We start from the raw sequence: 13,644 nt of genomic DNA on the forward strand, positions 1-13,644 counted from the left end.
AGGCTTTTAGCAATCTTTTGTTTAGCACTGACTGTTTTGGTTATCTTTCTTTGTAAGGCCTGTGAATTTTCATCTAATGGGACCTTATTAATACCTATGGTTGCTCTGAATGAAGACTTGGCTGGACAGTGTTTTAGTGGTTTCCTCTTATTAAACACTGTAGGTTTTTTGCCATCTGAATTTTCGCAATAAAGGTTTTGATTTTTTCCATGCTTGTGTAAATGCACACTGGACTGGATTTTATGCCTGTTGGTGCTTTTACAAGGCCAAAGAAAGACAAGAAATGAATGTTCTTATGACAAAAAAAAAAAAAAAAACCAAAAAAAACCCCAAACCAAAGACGTATGAGCGCATGCTTCCTCAAGAATTATGTAGAAATATCTTTTAAAAGCATCATGATCAGGTCATTTCTTTAAACCTTTCCAAGGAGCTGAAAAATTGCCCTTCCTGTATCCCATTGAGGGAATTACCCACTGAGTTGCTCTTTTTGTCAGTTTCTGGGAGCTGACTGGATGCTGATTCTGGAGTCGGCTGCCAGGTCTTCTCAGCAGAAAGCTCAAGTTCCTGGAAACTGCCCCAGCCAGCACACTGTGTTTGGTGAGCTTCAGTAAAATCTATATTTGCACGGTCAAATTTTGAAGAAACCCAACTATTAAATTAATTGGTGGATTTGAAGGACTGCATCATTTCTCAGGATACATGTGGGCCTATTCATGAGAACTGAGGCTCAAAAAAACCCAACAAAACAAACAAAACTTAAATCTTGTTTCTTGTATTAGTTGAGAAATACCGAGTTTCCTAAAATAATGAAATGTCAGAGCTTTCTCCTCATAACCATGAGAAGCATTATAAGCAATTATAAAAGTTATGTAAAGGTCAAGGCCAGCTCTTTAAATATATATCTAGGAAGTTAGAAGGTGCTACAGAAATAACTTGAAAGTAGAAATACATTTAAACTATGTTAATGAAACTAAATGAAACTTCACTATTCTATTTGAGATGAAAGGCTGAAAAAAACAACTCTTCCAAGATACTACTACTATTTCATAAAAACCACTTCAAATAAACAGAAACACTTTTGGGGGCAAAAAAGAAAAGATTTAGCTCTATACAGATTTCCAACCTCATCAAGAGACTAACTACAATTAGTTGACAAATTAGCTTGAAACAATTTTCCCCAAAATGCAGCTAACTTGTCACCTGTATCCCCATTCCCAGAATTCAAATAATGTCGACTTGTTATACTATTTTGTATTTTTTCTAAGAATTTAAATTGTACTGAAATAGAAATCACTGCATATAACTTTCTTGTACCCACTGATTTTTTTCCCCATATCTCTCTATTTAGAATGCAGCCACATCACTGGAATTGCTTTATAACTTTTTATTTCTACTTCATATAATAACAAGAAGTCTACAGAAACAATGAAACACTTCAGTCTAAAATTTCTACTTTGCTCTTTAAGCCCTACTGAGGTACCAGGAAAAATTAGACACTAATGGCTATATGTGAAAAAAAAATTCTACTCCTGCCTGCCACACTTGAAATCTACTTAAAAGTTATTTCAACTTACTCCAGAGATTAATGAGCAGGAGGCAGATTAAAAGCTGTAGGAACATAGGAATAGGCACACATAGAGTGTTACTGCTGTGGAAGTTTCTATGAAATAAAGGACCTTGAACATACTTAACTTCTACATTTCTACCTCTATCTGCAAAGTCACTTAACAAAAAGAACTGAATTTCTTACTTTACATTGAGCAATAACAGTAAGAATTTGCAAACACCTAGTTTATAACATGATTTTACTCTTTTGGCACTATAACCTTCAAGATATATCCAGAAAATGACCAGTTCCTCAGTAATATCTCTTCAATCTCGACAGCTCTCTGTACAGCCAAATATTATCATTAGCTTCCCTCTACTTCGATGTTAGAGAAGAAAAAAGTGCCTCTAACAGTAATTAACATCTCATATTAGGTCAAATATACGAACTTGGAATCAAAATCTGATTTTTCTGGCACATTTATAAGCTTTGCCAACAAGATATGTAGCTTGTAAGTAAACATCCATTTTCTTATGACTATTACCTTGAGATTGTGAACTATTTGGCTCCTAAATCCCTATAGAAACAAACAAATAAACACAGAGTAGAAGTTGCATGGGGAGAGGTGATTTTTGTGAAGTCTTATATGTAGCACTTCCAATATTGCACATGTTTCTCTACAACATTCTTTGTTCCATAAGCCACTTTTACAAATGACTCTATGTTGAAATAATTGCTTAACACAGATGATTTTTACAGGTATGTGTTTTGTATACGCAAATTTACACAAATTATTTTCCCTGTATTTAAAAGAGAGGTTTTTCTTGATTTATGGCGATTCTTGAATTTGGCACCAACAGCCTCTTACAATGCAGCTTTAGGACACATTTAAGGCAGACAATGTCAGTATAAGAGGTGTGGTCCTTCTTTTCATCCTCTTACAATGAGCCCTCACACAAACTATTCTTCAAGAAATTATTCTTCAATCTGAATAACTCCCCGAATAACCTGATCTCACAGGTGCCTGTCTTCCAGTGTCAGCAGAAGCAAGGGCCTGGCAACATGTGGCCAGACATAGGCATATATTGCCACTCTAGGGATTAGCCTTGTCATCAACAGCATAGGCTCAGACCAGGTTCAAATGACTGTGACTCTCTACTCCAAGGATCAGCTTGTTAATACAGTAAATCCAACCATCAGGCTCCTACCATTGAATCAAAAAATGATGCAGCTAAATGATGCAGAGACCTGATCTGCTATGAACTCACTCTGCCAATTTAAATTTGTTCAAAAACCCAATGTTTTTGGTACGTTAACTTTGTACCAGCAAGCTTTATGCTGAATCAGGTATCATCTGTCCTTCCTGCAGCTGGCATAAAGTCAGCATAAACACGGCATTGCATGCTCTAGCTAATTAAAAAGGAAAGTGCCTGTGTGCTCACACCTGATACGGATCAGCTCAGCACAGCTGAACGATCCAGTAGATCACAGATGCACTGTGAGTGACTGCTCAACACTTACCTGCGTTTTTCACACACCTTAGGTGCAGACACACAACCTGCACTCAAGGTGCCACAGCCTGATATGTGGCAACTAATAATGATCCCCAAGTATTGCTGAAGTCAAGAAGTAGTTGAGGAATGTTTTTTCCCTGCCTCCAAAGGACCAAGCCTCACAAGAACAGCTTGGGAAGAAGCAGAACCATTTGACAGAACAAAGCATTCTTCAGGATGACAATTTGAAAGACAATATTTGATTTTCAGGGAATTTGATCTAGGGTAAGCTAGATTCCTACCCCATCCTACAGCAAGATACCACACGTTCCAGAAAACTGACAGACTTTTGACCAAAAGCAAAAAAGATGAGAAATACTGTGCTAACATTACACTGCACTTGACTGTTGTTGATTTGCTCTAGATCTTACAAAAACATCCTAATGAAAACCATGCTCATCTGCCCACATGTCACATAAGCTAGATACAAACAAGTGATTTAAAAAAATAAAAATCCAGCCTTATGCCTTTTATTAATATGTTGAGCTGTGGCATAATTTTTATATTGTTCTGATTGCAACTTCCTGCAGTATTAGAAATAATGGACAGGCAGTACAACAGTTGAGGTTTTTGGTGATGGTTTTGATAGGTTTTATTTTCTTTTTTTTATTTTTTTTGGACAGGTTATAAACCTCTTCTTGATGCTGTCAAGAGTAAGGGAGAAACATATTTCAATAGCAACTTTAAAACGAAACTCACAAATTACTACCATTATGCTAAGTGCTAGATATCCCACTGTGCAGTTTTGCTTTGTGAATTTTTACCTTCTTCCATGCACACTTTTAGCCACTGATCGCACAGCCTTTCAGTGTTTTCTGCCTTTTCCTTTAAATAAACTGGCTCTGGCTCCTTCCATCTGGTTCCCCTTCCGTCAGCAACCCTGCACCTGTTCACACCTCCTCTCCTGTTGGATTCCACTGAACATTTCCTCCTCTGCCAGGGCTATTCTGGCACTCGCAACCTTTCTGTCATTCAATCCATCTGTCAGAAGTGAACTTTGTTTACCGCAAGCTTCTGCTTTCTTCTTCAAGAAGCAAAGCCCCTCAAGGTCATTGTCAAATGAACTGTCGGTGTAGATTTAAATCCACTTCTGCTAACCAGCAGCAGATGAAGTTCTTTACAGTCCTGTATTTGTGAAGATCAGTTTGGGGTATAGGAGAAATAGTAAGAAGAAAAAGAATAGCTTTTAATCATTATTTGTTAACTCCAACAGCTAACGTGTTTTTCTTCAAATACATGTATCTGTTCCTTCTTGCCAGGGCTAGCACAGCCTGAGAAAGACTGTGCAGAGCTATGTGAAGAAGTGGAAAAGGCTCATAAGAATATTAAAAATAAAATAATAAATGAAGGCTTTTGACTCTGACTTAAACCGAGCTATTGACTAAAAATACAAAGAGAAAATGGAGACAGTAGAATGAGTAAGATTACAGTAAAACCTTAAAGTGGCCAACATCATTCATTTTAATTTATTTAATCTGCAGCATTTTTTTTGTCTTACCTACTGATGTTTCAAATACAACACTATTTAAAGAAAAAAAAATCAATATTTTTTCTTGTTTTCAAGCCTTGTAAAACACACATATGCAACTCATTGTTAAAATACTGCCTTCTACATTGAGGCAAATTTTAAAGATTCTTTGTCAGGGCTGAAACTAAATTCTTATTGTCAACAGGATATATTATTTTTAGCAATTCCTGTGTGAATATTTCTTTTCAGAAATACACTCAAATAACTAAAAGTTCCTGAATTATTAACTAACCTCTCTGACAGTCTTAATCTTCTGATACAAGAAATATCTTCAATTTCACAGCATATCTTGGTATCCCTTAAAAAAAGGATAAGTTTTCACCAAGATTATAAACAATACCAAAAAATAAAATACATATTGGAAGTTTTGTAAGCAATTATAAAAAACCACCCCATTTTATTACCTCTTTACCAAAAACAAATTTAAGGTAAAATTTTCTGGAACCAAATCCAGGAGGCAAACCAATCTCATTAACAGAAATGCATTTATACTTATGTTACGTCTAAATTTGACTTTAATGAAAATCGCATTGATAAATACTGCCTAAGTTTAGCTTAATAAAACTCAATACTGATCTATTACTTATACGGAGATTAGTCCCTACATTTGCAAGGAAGTATTATGCTATGGTCTTCTTCCATAGGAAACTAGATGCAGGTGAACAAATGCAGTAGAAATAGAAGAGGAACCCTGGTACAAAAATAATGGGCAGGAGTGTCCCACCTGACTACAGAGACACTTTAATTCCCCAGTGATTTAAGTCCTGTGGAAGCCAAAAAGGAGAACCAATAAGGCTGACCAACAAGGAGAGCTAATCAAGAAGAGTTGCTCCTATTCCTACAGGACTATAGACTGACACACGAACCACCAAACCCACAGGGGCAACCAAGAGCAGCACACTATTAGCCTTGCCAGCACAGGCAGGGCGAGCAGCTCAGCCCTGTCAAGCAGCTCAGCAGCTCATCTGCTCGCCCAGGACGGGCATCTCGCAGCCCCCGCCTGCCCGACCGCCGGCACCAGGGCGCGGGGCTGTGCAGGACAGCAGCCGGGCACTTCCCTGCCTTCCTCCCTCCACCCACCAGCATTTCGCCAGCAATGGCAGGCTGATGCTCTTCCAAGTGAAGCTGGATAAAGTCTCCACCTGAGGACCTTTTGGGTTCTCTGTCGAAATCTTTTTTCTAGGCAAGAACTTCAGGAGAAGAATTTTGCACAGCAAAGAAAAAATACCCACAAATCAACAACCGCTGTGATTGCACAAAATAAACAACTTTGAATATACTTCTGAAAGCACAAGACAGCTTTTTAAATTGTTGAAGTTCACAAATACCAAGTGCTGACAGAAAAAGTACATTTTAGCTTATTGTAAAAACAAGCCTTCGATGTACTTGAGAGAAAAGCTTTAGAACAAGTCAGAAATTATGATAAAAATCAGAACCATTTTTTCCAGTAGCAAATTCAGCAAAAAATCCAGCAGCTTTGAATACATGTATCTGAAAGACTTCTTTGGTTCAAAAAAATAAATCATTATCCTGTTGTCATTAGTCACACAAATAAAAAACCTAATTTGAATGAGACCAAAGTAAATATTTGATACACACTCATAAACTTATTACTGTTAGTGCTGAATAACAACTGCTCAAAACAAAGACCTTATAAAGATGTTTGTTTTCTACAGCAGTTAGTCTCTTCAGTGTTTCATCTGAATTCACCACTCGCTCCAAAGCGCTTTAAGTATTGTCACTGCTCCTGAAGCACACTCTACATGCAGTAGCAATTTGGCTGCCTCAACAACCTGATGTGATCATTGATGTGACCAGTTGCAGCCTAAATGCCGTGAAAAAAAATTTAAATGAACCTAATACTAAAATCTGAAAATGTATTATTGCCTTTTCCTTAAGAAATATTTCTGGTAGGACAATAAATACAATTGTTAACCATGTTAAAACTAGTTTAAAATTAATAATAATTTATAAACACTTTAATGTTCAAAATTAACATATGATTTTGTATTTGTTCTTTACTCCTTCACTGACATTTTCTTTCCTTCCATTATAAAATTTATCAACAGTCTTTATATGTTTGTACAATCACTTAAATATGTTTAAAATATTAAATAGAATGATGTTCAAATAATTGTGTGTTATCTTGACACAAAGTGTATCAGCTTCGAAAATTTTACAACGCACTGCCAGAAGACGACAGAACCGATTTATTTCAAATCACTCAGTATCAGTCTTCATAAAGCAGCATATGGTCTTATCATGGCAGGTAAAATATTTTACCTTCTATAACAACGCAGAGCAGCTAATTTATCTACATGCTGTATAATCAGATAAACAATTTCAGCTGCACTATGAAAACCTGTAGGCAAGGGAGAAATTTATCCCCCACCACTTTATTGATTTTTCCACATGTACATTCATATGACTGTTAACAATAGAGGCTATTCTTTCTTCCACCTCCTTCTTCAATTACCTTAAAGCAAAGCCTTTCTTTTCAGTAGTGAAAATATTTGCAGTTTCTACAGCTGCAGGACAAAGAACTCACTCAGATTTTCACAGAGTTGCTCAGGGGAAAAGGAGGGAGGAACAAAAAAAAAAAAAAAAAAAAAAGCTCTGCAAGATTCAGTTGCAAGTAAAGCAGAGTGAATGACAACTTTCAAAGCTACCACAATAATTTACTAATGTGCTGCTATAGCAAATAAGTAATTTTTTTTGACAGCACCAAATTAGATTTATTGCAGAAACTGCTGCATAAATAGCATATGGCTATGTTATACTACCTATTTCAAATCCCTGTAATGTTTCCGCCCCTCCCTGCTCAAAACGGTTAATTGAGCCAAGCTATAAACCTTTTGCAGACAAGATATATGCAAGTTCAAAAAGCAGGTGCAGGACACATAGGGTGTTTTTGTTAAAACAGTCTAAAAAAGTATCACATATCCTGATCAAACAAAACCAGGTAAGATCTCCCTTGCTGCAGTTCAGGATTTTATTTCCCCTTTCCTCGACAAAATTTTGTTTTCATTTCTCTTTCAAGCTGACAGTCATCAACACAGGGCATGACCCCGTAATCCTCTCACACATGACTACCTCTTACTCGAATAGAAAACCTATTGATCTTTGCTTCTTACGCGAGTCAAATTATTCATGTGACTCGGGATCAGAAGGCTCGGACCTCCGTCCATTCCTCTCAAGCCCTCATTTATGCGTGGGGAAGTGCCTGCTCCGAGCAAAAACACATCAGAAAACTGGTTCTATTCACTGGAGGGGCCCAGCCCTGCGGGAAGGTGCCGACCTACAGCTCTCCCGCTTTCCACGGGAGCAAAGTTTCCTTTTCGCTTTCCCGGGTCGGTTCCCGGACCCACGTGCTTTGGCGTTTCTGTCCCTCGCCCCTCTCCGTCCCAGCACCGCCGCACACGGTAAAGCGCGGAGCGCGTAACCCCACGGCGGGCAGGGCGGAGGGGGCGCGGTGCGGGACGCGGCGCCGGCCGGGCCCGTCCCCGCCTCACAACTTCGCAAAGACCTTGGAAGGTCTCGCGTGCGGCCGGCGGGCGCACCACTGCACACATCGCGCACGGCTGCGGCTTCCCCGCCGCTCGCCTGGCGGTGGTCAGTCCTCCCAGCTGCCCTATCCGTTACTGTCTGATTAGCTCTGCGAAGGAGCCCCTCCCCGGCCAGCTTTGCCCGCCATCTGTTCCACAGGCGATGGCTGCCGCCCAGCAGCCTCGCGCTGCCCTCCTACCTGGCACCCGGCTCCCGGCCTTACCCCAAAGTGCTAACACAGGTTCTCGCTGCTGGCAGAGTCAGGATTTCATTACTACTACTTTGACAAGTGCAGGGTTGTTTGTAATTTCTCTTTTATCCTGATTTTGATTGTACAACCACCTCCCACTGATTCAGTTTGCTTCAGTTTTGTTGCTCACAGATTTTACTCTCCACATTAATCTCCCTCTGGCATGTTACTGCATCTGTTCCCTTTTTTATTATTAATTTTCAAATTCCCACCATTTTTGACAAAAAAGAGGTAATCTACACTCTGCTTCTGCCCATTTCATTTTCTTTAATTTGGAAGATAAGTATGAAAGCGTGCCAAAGAAGTTAATTCTCCGTTAACAGTTTATTTTCTGGCATCCTGATGCCTTTGTATATGAAAAGCAGATAGAAATAAATGTTGACTGAATCACAACAACATACTCTCAACCGTCCCTAAATTTAATGAAAAGTAAACATACGAAGCAGAATCTAAAAAGTTTATTAGTTATCAGAGTTGTTTCATGTTATCACTCATCCCTGCATTTTAAAATAATGCTTTTGCATATGATGAGCAGACTATAAAAAAATTAAAAATTAATCACTGGTTACACCTCATTTCTGCTTCTTCCCCCCCCCCCCCATCCCCAATTCTATTGGTGTTATTGGTCCTTTCTTCAGTCAGTCAATCTGAGAAAATTAAGTATATCCCAGTCATTTAATATGACTAACAACATTTCTCCAAAACTCCTTCCCAGCATAGATGATGGACTCTAAGGCTCTAAAATTGTTGGAAAAGGCATGGTATTAAGCATATTGCTAATAGACAGTACCAGGAAAAAACCCACTACAATAAATACTAAGTATTGTGCAACTCCCTCAAAGGCTGTGTATAAGCACCAGGAAGTTTACATTTTATCATTTAATAGTATAGCCTAAATAGGGAAAACAATGAATGAGGCAGGCTGCAAATTCTAACAAGGAACACTGGTGATGACATACATCTCATCACCAGAGCTTCAGAGATTAAATAATGCCACGTTAACCTGGAAAGGTATGTGCTTTATTTATTGTACATGTAATAGAAATTAGCCTTAATGGAGTCACTGAAACTAGCAAGAAGCACCAATGTACAGTAGGATGACAACAGCACTGCTAAACCCAACTGGTGTGTCCTTAGATATGCTGCCTTCTAGAGATCATATCATTGTCCAAAAGAGGGAAGAAATATCACCTAATGGGGGAAAAACAATAATCAAGAAAAGCAACACTCACTGACTCACTGTAATATGAACTTTAGTCCTTCAAGAGAAGTGACACAGGGATAGGGCAGCTCGGTGGCTCACAGGAACATGAAAGCACATGTTCATTCAGTAATTTTTCCCCTATCTACAAGCTGACTTTCTGAAGTTCTTAAAAGTGTTTCATATAAGCAAACAGGAATAATAAAATTTAAACTGAAGTATTGCTTCTATTCTAGTCAATTATATTATCAAATTTCAGATGAAATCTCAGTAAAAATATATCCTGAGTCATCCATCCATCTTCATACTTGAGAAAATGCATGATGAGATAATGAAATACCAATTTTGAAATTTGATTATTCCCTCACTTTTTAGGATTTATTTAATTTTTTTGGCATACGTGAACAAGAACTGTATCTGACTGAAATTGAAACAAATAATACCTCCAGATCTGGTTTGAAAGAAAAAAGAACAATGTTTTTTAATGATGATTCTGTTACAAAAGAATAGTGAGAAAATTTTTTTGCATTAGATGGCACACTAAGATCCGGCCAAGTTGTTAACGTCTTCCATCTTTTATATGATCTTTTCCATGAGCATATTACCATGATTTTTAATAACTATTTTCTCATTAGCTAAAGAACAATAGACCTGTATTTTTTCTACTCTCTGAAGAAGGACTTCAGGTAAGCTTAATTAGCAACACCTAACCTTGCCAAAGTAATAGCAATTTAACATTGACTTAAGAACCAATTTCCTAAGATTCTCCTACTACAGTAACCTCAAAGCTGAAACTAAGGCAAAGAAACCCCAAAGAAAACTTGAAACAATCATGGTCAGTCTCATAGCACGGTGGCATCTGCAAAATTACATGACTGACAAGCAAAACTACACAGGAGAAGTTCTGTATTTTCTCAGTCTTTTGAAGACATACAAATTAGAATTACTAACTAGATTCAATGGCAGAAAGTGCATGTTAATAGCAAGTATTTCTAAGCAACATATTGCTCCAGGAAGAAAGGTGACAGGAAAAGGCAATTTTAAACTCTGTGGCAATGGTTTAGAATAGCTAATTGTAACCTTTTTTTCTTCATTTTTAACAAGTACATTTTGTTAACTTAGAAGCTGCTTAGTTGGTAATCAATCAACAGTGTCTGAAAACTAGGATACAGCAAAGAAGTGGGACTCCTGGAAAAGAGTGCTGTTCTGCAGAGTACTTTCTTTTCTCATTATGACACAGACTGCATTTTTTTTTATTTATTCCTTTCGTATACATTTATCTCATTTTTGTACATTAAAATCCAAAGTTCTTGTATTAATTTTATAACCCTATTTATTTACAATATCCAAACTTAGAATCAGTGGATTAGTGAAGCTTTTCTCCTTAGTAATGCAATAATTCATACAAAACAAAGAATTCTTTCTGTATCTCTTCAGCTCCCTCTAATTTCTGCCAGAGCAGCACAGACAGGTCATGCAAGGCGACAGAAAGACTATCCACAACAGGGTAACAGCAGCACAGGCCTCCCTCAACTCCAGCCTTGTGAGAAGACTTGGAGTGAACCAGCTGGTCCTCTCCTGAAAAGAAGAGAATCAGCAAGACAAGGCCAAGGCCAGAATACCCAAGAGATGCACTAAATCAGTGCAATTTCTGCAGCAACCTCCCACAGGCAGGACTCTAGAGCTTCAAATCTGTTTTCCTTGGCAAGCACCACAGTGAATGAGTCTACAACCCCCATAGGATTGCTATTACCCCTACCCTTCAAGTATTTTCACTGACACAGTTGCCATTTGAGGTGAAGGGAATAATTGAAAGAAGGAAAACTGTAAGTGTATGTAATTTACATGCAACGACTATGGATGTATCAATCCATGAAAAACATACTGAGTTACAAAAAAACCCAACTAATGCCACTAGAGACATGTAACTTTTTTATTTTCACTAGCATAGAAAACCTGTTCTGCCAGGAGGTGAGCTGAGAGGAAGAAAGAGTACAGGCTAAGGACAAGTGTCATTTCAGTAGGGAATGTTTTCTTCTGCAAGGCAGGGAAAACAGGTGATAGATACTATGAGAACATTTCAAACCTTGCCCTACAAATTCAATTTAAAGGGGAAACAGGTAAAAGATCAGGAGCAATGAATCGCTCATCTCTTTTTCCTCCTTCTTCAAGCAACATCACCTAACGTATTCCTGGAAAGGAGAAAGACACTCCAAGTGTAAAGAGAACACAAAAATCTACAAAGTGTTATAGAATTTGGGGGATGTCAAGAAAAAAAATAATTTGAACCTATTTACCCTGCTTCAACATATACATTTTTCCAATAAATACATGTCAACATAGAAAACATTTAAATTCTTGTAAGCAGCTGCCAAACATGAACACACAGTAATACAAAAAAAAAAAAAAAAACCAAACAAAAAAACCCAACAAAATCCCCAACCCAAAAAAACAAAACCCAACCAACCAACCAAATCCCCCAAACCCACCAAAACCCCCCCAAACAACTAAAAAAAACCTCCAAGGAGATCAGGACCTTGCAGAGGAGTGTCTGCACTAGGCCAAAGGAGCCATGGCAGTTCAGCATCTGTCTCAAAAAGTAAGTGTCTGTGAGATTGTATGAGAACAGGGCCAGCACAGAGCATTATTTGCCCAAAATACTGTTCCCTGCCTCTAATGATTTGCATCTGAGAAACTTTCCGAGTCAGAGACCACACATCAAAAAGTTACCTGAATCATCTGTATGTTAGGTATCCAGCTTTAATTACTTTGCTATGTAAAAGCAGGCAATAGTTCTCATTTTTACATTTTGAGTACTTTCATGGGAAAAAAAATAAAATTATAAATTCACTAGTCAGATTTCCTCCAAGATACCCAGAGCTTTATTGCATATAATCAGCTTTTGCTAAAAGGAGAGTGGTAAAGCCATTTGGTTAACTATCACAACAAATCATTATTAATAAAGTTCTGCTAAATCCAAACTTTAGATATCTTAACAACTCACCCAAAACTTTTTTCAAGTTCATTAACCTCTAGCATATTTTTTTCTCTAAATACAGGCTGTTAGAGTGGTACTTTCTTCCATCTGTTAAACAACCGTGCTCTGAATTACACAGAAATTTAGCTGAATAAAAAAATGATTCATTGAATTTAATAGTTTAGACAAGGCTCTATTTTATTTCCATTTACTCAATGGCAGAATTCTCACAAAGCCCAAAAAGTACAAGACTTGGATAAACACACAGACTTCTGCTAAGTGATAAAAATCTGAGCTTTTTTTTTTCCCCCCATGAAAAATTTAAACTGACTTAACTTTTTCCCTTAAGTACTGAGTAAAAGCTGCCAGATTTGTTTATGGATGTTCATTCTTGGGGGGAGCAAGGCAAAGGAACAAAAAACCCACACACACAACCAAAAGCCTGCAAACAGTTGGACAATAGCATTTTCCAAGGCAAAAGGAAAAAAGTTCTGCAGCTACCCAAACTCGAGTTGCAATGAATAATTGGCATGTCAATCTTCTGAAGTTTTCTAGAAGCATGTAATGAATAGTGCAGCAAAAGCCATTGGGAACTATACCCAAGGATGGAATATGCTCAGGGGAAGTCTCTCATCACACAATGCATTGTACTGTATCTTCACTGAGCGAGAGACTGAAACACACTCCTCACATACTTGAGCTTACATCATACAGAAAAAAAAAAGTTCATTTATATATTTACATACATATTCCTGGTCATTCTGCTGAAGAAATTTCAGGTTATTAATCTGAGAACTCCTATGCTCAAAGGTGCTGCTTTACACTACAGTATCAAACAACATTTCAAACGTATTTGTCCTACTAAGCACAGCAACAAAAAAAGGGGAGTTGCAGCCTCCCTGGCTCTTCTTCCTGCCTAAAACCATGCCACCTCACCACCAGAGCTGACATTGCCTCTTCTAAACACTACTAATTCACTTAAATAAATTACTGTTCATAACTCACTTTGTAGTTCATAACTCACTTATTCAAATCTCCACTTC

The 13,644-nt window shown here is 37.8% G+C and overlaps 1 protein-coding gene across 4 annotated transcripts in view; it reads right to left on the reverse strand.

The window, feature by feature from the left end:
* The window catches only part of SDCCAG8 (SHH signaling and ciliogenesis regulator SDCCAG8), a 104,882-nt gene that overhangs the window by 53,225 nt on the left and 38,013 nt on the right, over positions 1 to 13,644 (reverse strand). The gene's annotated exons all lie outside the window — the stretch shown is intronic.

This window comes from Erithacus rubecula (genome assembly GCF_903797595.1).
Source record: "Erithacus rubecula genome assembly, chromosome: 2".
NCBI lineage: Eukaryota > Metazoa > Chordata > Aves > Passeriformes > Muscicapidae > Erithacus > Erithacus rubecula.